This window comes from Hippocampus bargibanti, linkage group LG17, assembly GCF_051943395.1.
Source record: "Hippocampus bargibanti isolate YZ-2025 linkage group LG17, ASM5194339v1, whole genome shotgun sequence".
NCBI classification, from domain to species: domain Eukaryota; kingdom Metazoa; phylum Chordata; class Actinopteri; order Syngnathiformes; family Syngnathidae; genus Hippocampus; species Hippocampus bargibanti.
In genome coordinates this window covers 5,595,847-5,605,000 of record NC_142750.1, presented here as the reverse complement: position 1 = coordinate 5,605,000, position 9,154 = coordinate 5,595,847, and the positions used below count along the sequence as shown (strand labels likewise).

At 40.7% G+C, this 9,154-nt stretch overlaps 1 protein-coding gene across 1 annotated transcript in view; it reads right to left on the bottom strand.

Annotated features, from left to right (window-relative positions):
* gjc1 (gap junction protein gamma 1) overlaps window positions 1–6,497 on the bottom strand; it is a 35,458-nt gene extending 28,961 nt beyond the window's left edge. The window contains exon 1 of the mRNA XM_089018350.1: window positions 6,413–6,497. The gene's annotated coding sequence lies outside the window, so the exon portion shown is untranslated. The remainder of the gene's footprint in view (window positions 1–6,412) is intronic.
* Window positions 6,498–9,154: the final 2,657 nt, after the last annotated feature.

The window sequence follows — 9,154 nt, the reverse complement described above, 5'->3', positions numbered from 1 at the left end:
TATTTTACCCTCGCTGAAGTTAGCTTCGAAGGCTACCATTTTTCTTTAATTGTCATGACACCACCGTAATCCTGTTTTTTACCCCCACAAAAAAAATTGGACGAATATCATTGGTAAGAATACAGTAAAGTCTCGTTATATCGATATTCAAGGGAGTCCGAAAAAATATCGATATAACCGGGACTATCGATATATCCAAACCTGTTTGCATGTAATTTTCTCCGTGCGTGCATAGAAATAGTATCGATATAACCGGGACTATCGATATATCCGATATCGATATAACGAGACTTTACTGTATCTGCTGAGTGGCTGCACATTTTCAAATATGCCAGCACAGTTTTTGATTGGGAGAAATGTCGATACCATTTGACTGTCATCGCTGGACAGCTCTGGGTTCGATTGTGCTTTTTTTTAAAGCGCCTGTCATGGGCAGCATTTTCACAGGAGCGTCAGCGCAGAGCGGCGATGCGTATGAGGAACTGTCGCGGCTAGGAATTGAAGCGGATTTACGTGGGACAGGAGATGTAAGACAATCTCTTTTAGTGAATAATAATAATACATTTCATTTCTAAGCGCCTTTCAAAACTCTCAAGGTCGGATTACAGTCACAGGATAAATTTTTCTGCTGGTGAGCATCGGCAGCCACATGCGCCAGCGATCTCTCAACCCGGAAGTAACTCAAATAGATAGAAAGCTAGCTAGCCAGCTAATTTCCTACTATTCACACAAAGTTAAGTAGCAATTGGATGCTACAGCTTCGTGTTTGCTTTCAATATTTAGCTTGTAGCAGATGTGCACATTTCACCGTGATATCCTTAGTCCACTGGTGAAAAGAATGCTTTGATCCTCTTCTGTTTCATATGAAAATAAGGTGCGGAAAGTGTTTAGGATTGAATGTGTGTTTGTGTTGACATGTTATTTGTTATTTTATTGATTTTTTTTTGTTCTTTTGACTTCAAGATGGTGCCGCGATGGCTGCCTTTCCAGAAGCTCCTGTATTTTGTTTTTCGACTTCTTCTTTTCCTTCCGTTTTCCTTTCATCAGTTTGCTGCTGCGAATTGTAAATGTCTCCGGTGCCAGACTAATAAAGGCTAATCTAATCTAATCTAATCTAATCTAATTTCAAGAACACGTGACATTCGGAGAGTAAAACAAAAATGCTGTGATTGGAGCATCATTGACCCTCCACTGACTGCATGTGACACAACTGTAAAGAAACAGGAAGTGCATTCAAAGCACCCGACGAGAGCGAAGAGACGTCGTTGAAGCGTGTCATTGACTTGAAAAAAAAAGCTTCCTGCGGGCGTTCCACAAGGCAGCTACCATTGTTGCAAAAGCCGGATTAATTGCCTTTTTTTTAATCAATTACAGAATTAATATGATTCTTGTAATAACGAGGACATTTTTAAGGCACAAATTAAATAAATAAATAGATAAATAAAATACAACGTAAGAAACATGAATGAATATGCCCCCAACCTCTTTTTGCTCCAGATTTAGTCGCCATGCATTGCGCATTTCAAAAGGTTACAACTTAGTCGAATGTGCCTTGAGCTTTGGTTAATTGCGCATCGTCCCACCGACACCCCCCATTCAAAGACTGTCATTCAGGCTTTTAACTATCAGGAAAAATGGAATCTGGTATTGATTCTTATAAATGGTGTAAAATTGTGAATAATAATAATAATAATAATAATAATAATAATAATAATAATAATTTAATTTACAAGCGCCTGTCTGAACACCTAAGGACACTTTACATTAAAAACAACAATACATAAAACAATAAAACTATGAATAAAACGATAAATAATAAAAATAGTAGATTAAACTAGACCATGAAAGCAAGTTTAAACAGGTGGGTTTTGAGGTGGGATATTAACTCATTCACTGCCAGACGATGTTCAAATGTGTCCACTCCAGTGCCAGGGTTTTTGGTATTTTCACCTAAATTGCAGGACTCACAGAATATTGAGTTTTAGGACTCCATAAACATTCAATACAGCGTAAAAAAAAAACGTATATTCTCTTTTTTTCATCAGAAAAAAAACGTGTTGATTCCTAAGTTAAATGAGTCTGGAGTTATCTGAGTTTGAAATGGGTGCGGTTGTACAAGATACAATACATATTAATTTATATCGCGCTTGGGGAGCAAGTGGGGGCGGCGGTCCAAAAGGCAAACACTGCCCTCTCGTGAAAGGAAAAAAAAAAAAAACATTGGCAGAGGTCTGACCAGCGCTTTATCGGCACGCCCGCTGCAGGAAAAACCAAAACCCGAACAAATTCAGGAATGGCACATTATGTATTGCTTCAATTCCTTAGACTCTCTTCTTTCATCAGAAAAAGGAGGTCTGACCGCAGCTTGAAACGCACCCCATAAATTCGGGAATGGCGCTCCACGTCATGCTTTTCAATTCCCGAATAAATTCGGTAATGGCTGTGAATGGGTCCAGACACCCGTAAAAACACATCAACTCAACGTGGAGGGTGATTTATTTGTTATTATTTTTTTTGTGATGGACCATATTTTCCCATAAAACACTCAAAACAAATCGATGCCTTGCTCCAATTAAATGTTAGCCAGGTTTAAATTCATCCCAAACGCACAATTGCACAAACTACACCCACAAGGCTGCAACCTTGTTCGACTTCAGCCGCCACACACAATCTCACCCTCATCGCTCTTCAGTGCAGGTGTGCAATACCCAACCCCCCCCCCCCCTTCCCACCACCTACCCTCACCCAATTGCCAGAGCAAGGAGATGCAACAGAGGTCATCGGACCACCCAGATGAAGCACTTAGCCGGAATAGCTAATATGACAAATGTGCCGGAAGAGCTATGCAGATGAGCGGGAGGTATACTGTATATCCTCTGCCGTGTGATAATGTTAAAGGACAACCGACACCATTTTTTTGTTTCCTAACTGACATCAGAAAAACATTTTATAGCATCTAAAATACCCAAAACACGCAGGCTGATATTTTTAGTCAAATACAAAATACCAATAAAAATGAGTTAAAGTGTCCCAAAACTACTTCAAAATGACCCCGGAAATGGCAAATTTCAGAAGGTCCCGCCCCCTTATTCGTGACGTCACGCCAGGACGTCTTGCCTTGCTCTCGAATCAAAACAATGGCTTCAGATTCGGAGAAGATGCTTTCTTGTTACTCATCCACTTATGAATATGATTGAAATAGTTCTGAAGAGGAAAGCATAAATGTTTGCAATCGATTAAAGAAGTCGTTCCAGATCAATTCGAGCCGTCAGGACTCCGATGTAGCGTCTCAGAAAATGCACAAGATGGCGCCCAAGCTCCGTTGGAAATGGGCTGATTTGTATGCTGGGAATTTGTGTCAACTAGTATCAAATAGTAGTCTTGGTGCAATACACGATTCACCATTGCGTTATTTATGTGTTTTCCTTCTAATTTCGCCATCAACACGATGTTTTCAGACCAAACAAAGTAACCAAAATGCATTGTGTGTCGCTTTCTCGGTCTGGGGCGTTCCTTCAGTGACGTCACATATGGAATCGTAACCAACTCGAAAACAAGACTTCCTGAACATTCAGCGTGAGTCTTAAAACGTAAAATATAGCTATAAGCGGGAGAATCCATGTAAAATACGCTCAGTAGAAGTCATTTCATTTGATTTTACAAATTATGGACACAACTTGTCCGGAGGTGTCAGTTGTCCTTTAAGTCATTTTTATTGGTGTTTTGCATTTGACTAAAAATATCAGCCTGCGTGTTTTGGGTATTTTAGATGCTATAAAATGTTTTTCTGATGTCAATTAGGAAACAAAAAAATGGTGTCGGTTGTCCTTTAAGTAAAAATATCGTACGGATATGCGCAGTAGAGTTGTGTATGCACTCCCCCGTCATATATTAACTAGAGGTATGCGCCATGGGCCTGATATCGAGCGGAGACATCTTATGTATGCACTTCATGTGATGAATTGAAATATGTGTCTAATACATGGATGGAGATATGTACGCGCTCAATACTGCGCGATTTGCGGTGGTACGTATGCGCTGCACGTTGTATTGATATGCCGAGATACGCATGTGATCCATGCCAAAAAGACGACGGCCATGCTTTGAACAGAGTGCACTTAAATACATATGATGCAATGGCGGACTGTCAAAGCCTGCAAAGCCTTCTCTGCTGGCCTAAAAATATCTGAATCACGGACTGATGTGAGTTTTATTTAGATAGTAAGAAAGCTACGTCGCCAACAGATAGCTACCTAGATAAACAGCCACCCAGATAGCTATATAGCTAATAGATAGCTAAATAGATAGAAAGCCAGCCAGTCGGCTAGCAGATAGCTAATAGATAGCAGAGCGATAGCTTGCCAGATTGCTAGCCACCTAGATAGGCATATAGCCAATAGCAAGCTAAATAGAGAGCAAGCTAGCTAGCTAGTTAGCTAATACACTTAAAATCATAAAAGTCAAAGAACATTCAGGGCGATGGACAACCTGGCCCCACGTTAGCATGTTAGCAGGCTGCACTAGTTGCCACACGGTATTTTGGTCTTTTAACTTCAAGATGGCGCCACGAGATGGCTCATATATTTAGTTTTTCTACTTTTTCCTTTCCATCACTTGTAGCGGTAGCGAGCGGAATAAGCAAATATATTGTGTTGATTTAATAGCGGTTTTATCAACCCAAAATGGCTGAAGGAGGAGAAAAATTTTTTATTTGGTTGGAGATTTACTGTTAAAGCCATTTTCAAGATGGGCTTTTCAAGAAGAAATGGACATCATTAAGAAAGGTCGGTCGGTTATTTCCTGGCTAACAGTACTCAAGTGGATTTGTAGTAAATCACACCACATTTTTTCAGTCTAGATTGATTCAGATGTAGCACTGCTGAAGGCCTAGCGATGAAATTCACAGCCCGCCAATGATATGATGAGTCGATGGAGGTCGGGGGAAGAAACATATTTTATCCAGGAGGATTTGCAAGCAGCGTAACGATCCCGCTTTCTGGTTACTGGGCCAGAGCCATCCCCCGTTTTCGATAAATATGAATAGATTATGTTCATTTTGCGCAGCGGTGAGGAAGGAAAGTCATCATTATTTAAGCTGATGGATCGTCATTCAAAAGCATCTAGCGTGTCATGACGCTGAAGGCCGCCAGGTGTAGGTCGCTTCCCCGGTAAAATGCCCCCTGAATGATGATACCGAAAAATTGTTTCAAACGCCTTTCAAAGCTCTCAAGGACATTTTAGTGTCACAGACAAGCATAGATACAATAATAAATACAATTAGAATTAGAATACAATAAATAAAATACAATTATAAATAGAAACAAGAGATAGAGCTACACAGAAAATGCAATTTTAAATAGGTGGGCGTAATACATGCAATTCCTCGCAAATAAAATTACCGTATTTTCTCGCACTATATGCTGCACCTAAAAGAAAACTTTTTTTCAAAAGCTGACCATGCGCCTCCTAATCCGGTGTGCCTTATGTATGGTTTTAAAATGGCATTCAGTGAAGGCGACCCTTATAATGCGGTGCACCTTATGTATGGAAAAGGTTTGTAAATATATATTCCAGAAAATACGGTATTTATGTTTCATATTTATCCAACAATACCCAATGTTTTTTTTTTTGGCCAGACTTCTAGGCAGTAATTTTGATACTTTTTAAACCACTGCAAGTTTCTTATGATTCTACATTAAGCCTGATACATTTTAATATATGCAATTCCTCACAAATAAAATTATTTATTTTTCATATTTATCCAAACAACACCTTTTTATTTTGCCAGGCTTCTATGCATGCAGTAATCATGATATTTTTAAACCACGGAGAATTTCTTATGCTATGCTAATGATGTTTTCCAAGTGTCCCCGTTGCAACACACCTGATCAACTCTTCAGATAATTAGCAAACAAATTAGCCTGTTCATTTGAATCAGCTGTGAGACTTGGAAAACATGTAAAATGGCCCCTGATGACACAAGTCTGACACCTGTGCTTTAATACATCAACATTTTCCTATTATTAATTGAATATATTACAAAAAAAGTATACATTTTATATATACATTGCATCATATGCTACATTCACGGTGCCTCGTTTCACATTTTAAGGTGAAAAAAATGACATGTGGCCGAATTGCCTGGCGTTGCGCGTGCACGGGTTCAACTAAGACGCGCGTGCACAGCAAGAGCACAAATGTCATAAAAAACAATTCATAATTTGAAATACATATGTATTTATAGTATGTATAGTACAGTAAATATCTGTCGTATAACGTGCGCGCCACATTGTTAAAAGGCGCGTGCACGAGCACACTAACACGCGTTCGGAACTCACCAAAATAAAATACTTGTGTTCATAATATAGCCTTATAATACATTTGTTGTAAAAATGATCAAATTGTTGCTTACCGCTCTGCGAGTCTGTGAAGATTCTTTAGATTTCAAGAAGCCCACGAAGAATGAGGACGAGGTTGTTTTTTTTCTTGGGGGGGGGGGGGGGGGGGGGGCTTGGCTCGGTCCAAACTTGAAGCGATGCCGGACTTTCTCTGCTAGTTCTTTTATTCTTCTTATTTCATTTTTATCGCTTCTTTTTCTTCTTTTTGCCCCCCCTCACAGCCACTCTCTTCTTTTGTCCATGCCGGCCTTCCTTTACACAATGTGGTCGCTCACTATGTGGTCTGCTGCGTAAAAACGGTGCCACGATCCCCGCGGGCCCCTTCCGTCACAACGGTGCCGGCTGATGGTGATGATGCTCGGGTCATGTTTGACGGTCTGAACGTAACCTTCTTCTTCTTCTTTTTATATATTAATTTAGCCTCCGTAGGAGGACCGACCTCTCGTGGCGATTACAACCGATGTCAGCGCTCACGAGTCGGTCATATGCTTCGATCATACTCGCTCACATGCTTGCCTCGGCATTGTCTTGCCTGCTCCCATATCCTCCGCGCGGACCACCGATTCGCCGATCTGTTGACGACCGGGGAGCAGCGCTCGGATCCCGGTGAAGGTCTGGGAGGAGAGGCGGGGCGGCGGTTCTCGCGGTTTGGATTTTTCTGGAGTTTCCTCCGCGTGGAAGTCTGGGAGCCGAAATCCTCCTGAGTGACAGTTGAGGAGAGTGAGGGGGTGGGGGTGGGGGGGGGGGGGGTCTCCTAGGCACGCGCGTGTCTCGGTGAGGAACGAGGACCGCGCGTGCGCATTTGTAACCGCTGCGCGCTCCCGATGGGTCAGCAGCTGTTTAATAAAGGAACAGAGACTACGAAAATTATGACTTTAATTATTATTATTAAATTATTATTTCAACAATTAAGATAAGGAGATGAATAAATGCAAATTTTAGACTTTGGGGGAGGCTATTTTCGAAGTTTTTCAGATTTTGATTGGCATTAGAATTTTGCAGGTGTGGCGTTTTAGGCGGATTTAGAAAAAATCGGAGTCGGCTTTTGGAGTTCTTGGGGAGTTTTGTGGGCATTTTGATGTTTTAAGTCATTAAAACTTCAAGTATTAAGGGAGATCTTCTTGAGTTTGGGGGGGGGGGATCTGAGAAAGGTTAGAGATTTAGAAGGGATTTTTAAAAAAGTGGAAATAGCAAGTTGCGTTTCCCTTGATTATCTCTTTTGTCAGTCCGACTCATAACGTCCTGTCTCAGCGGGGACGATGAGACATTGTCTGATTGTGTCAGGGGATGATGATTCAGGATTTGAGGGGTGCCGCGGGGGCAAGTAGTCACAATGTCACATGGCAACATTTTTGTTATGTATTTATTTTCCCCAGTGACGGGCATGGATTTCATCGCTAGGCCTTCAGTAGTGCTATGTCTAAATAAATCCAGACTGAAAAAAATGTGGTGTGATTTACTACAAGTCCACTAGAGGGTACCATTAGCTAGTTAATAACTTAGCGATCTTAATAATAATAATAATAATGCATTTAATTTCTTTTCTTAATGATGTCCATTTTGTTCTTGAAAGTCCACCTTGAAAATGGATTTCACAGTAAATCTGCAACCAAATCAATTGTCTTCTCCTTCAGCCATTGTGGGTGGACAAAACTGCTATTAAATCAACACAAGAATATATTTGCTGATGCAGCTCGCTACTGATACAGTATGCTAGCTCTGGCCAGTATGCTCTTGTCATTAGCGGCTGATAAGAGCAGTTTTCGCAAATTATGATTGGCGAGTGATTACCTTTTGGGTTGCCAACTCAAAATCTAATTGTTCAGAGCAACAGTTTGATCGACACATTACATGCGACAGGGCCTGCAGAACTTTATTGTGAAGGCGTGCAGGTCGAATTCTAACCCTGGTAGAAAATAATGGCTGAAATTTGATTGGTTAAATGCTAAAATACAAAAACACACCTGGAAGCAGCGCAACTGGGAAAAAGTAATAAAAGGAAGCTGAAAAACAATTCGGAATTATTCAAGAAGAATTCATGGACAAAATATGATTATCAGTCTGTGATTCTGATATTTTTAGGCCAGCAGAGAAGGCTTTGACCGTTCGCCACTGATTTCCCACCCACACCTTACATCTAAAAAGTGACGACCCAGACAATCACAAATAGGACACTTCAAAGGATGACAATTAACTGGATTTGGAGTATACCATTAAAGGACAACCGACGTCTCCCGACAAGTTGTGTCCATAATTTGTAAAATGGCTTCAAATGACTTCTACTGAGCGTATTTTAATAACATTCCACCGCATATAGCTATATTTTACGTTTTAAGACTCGCTCTGAATATTCAGGAAGTCTTGTTTTTGAGTTGGTGACGAGTCCGTACGTCACGTCACTGAAGGAACGCCCCTAACCGAAAAAAAAAGACACATTGTAGCAGTCCTTCCATCACGTCAATGTATTTTGCTGTACATGTTTGGTCTGAAAACCGTGTTGCACCCAAAAGCCGCCAGAAGAGGGCGTCCAAGTTCCATATAAGGTATTTATCAGCCTGTGGAAGCGGAGATGGCCACTGGAGGTCGCCATTTTGTGCCTCTTTTTTTTGGGTGATTTTCCCCCAATGTCGCCTCAAAATGGCATGGAAAAGATTCTTTAATCGATTACAAACACGTATGCTTTCCTCTTCAGAACTATTTGATTCATATTCATAACTGGATGTGTAACAAGAAAGCATATTCTCCGAATCTGAAGC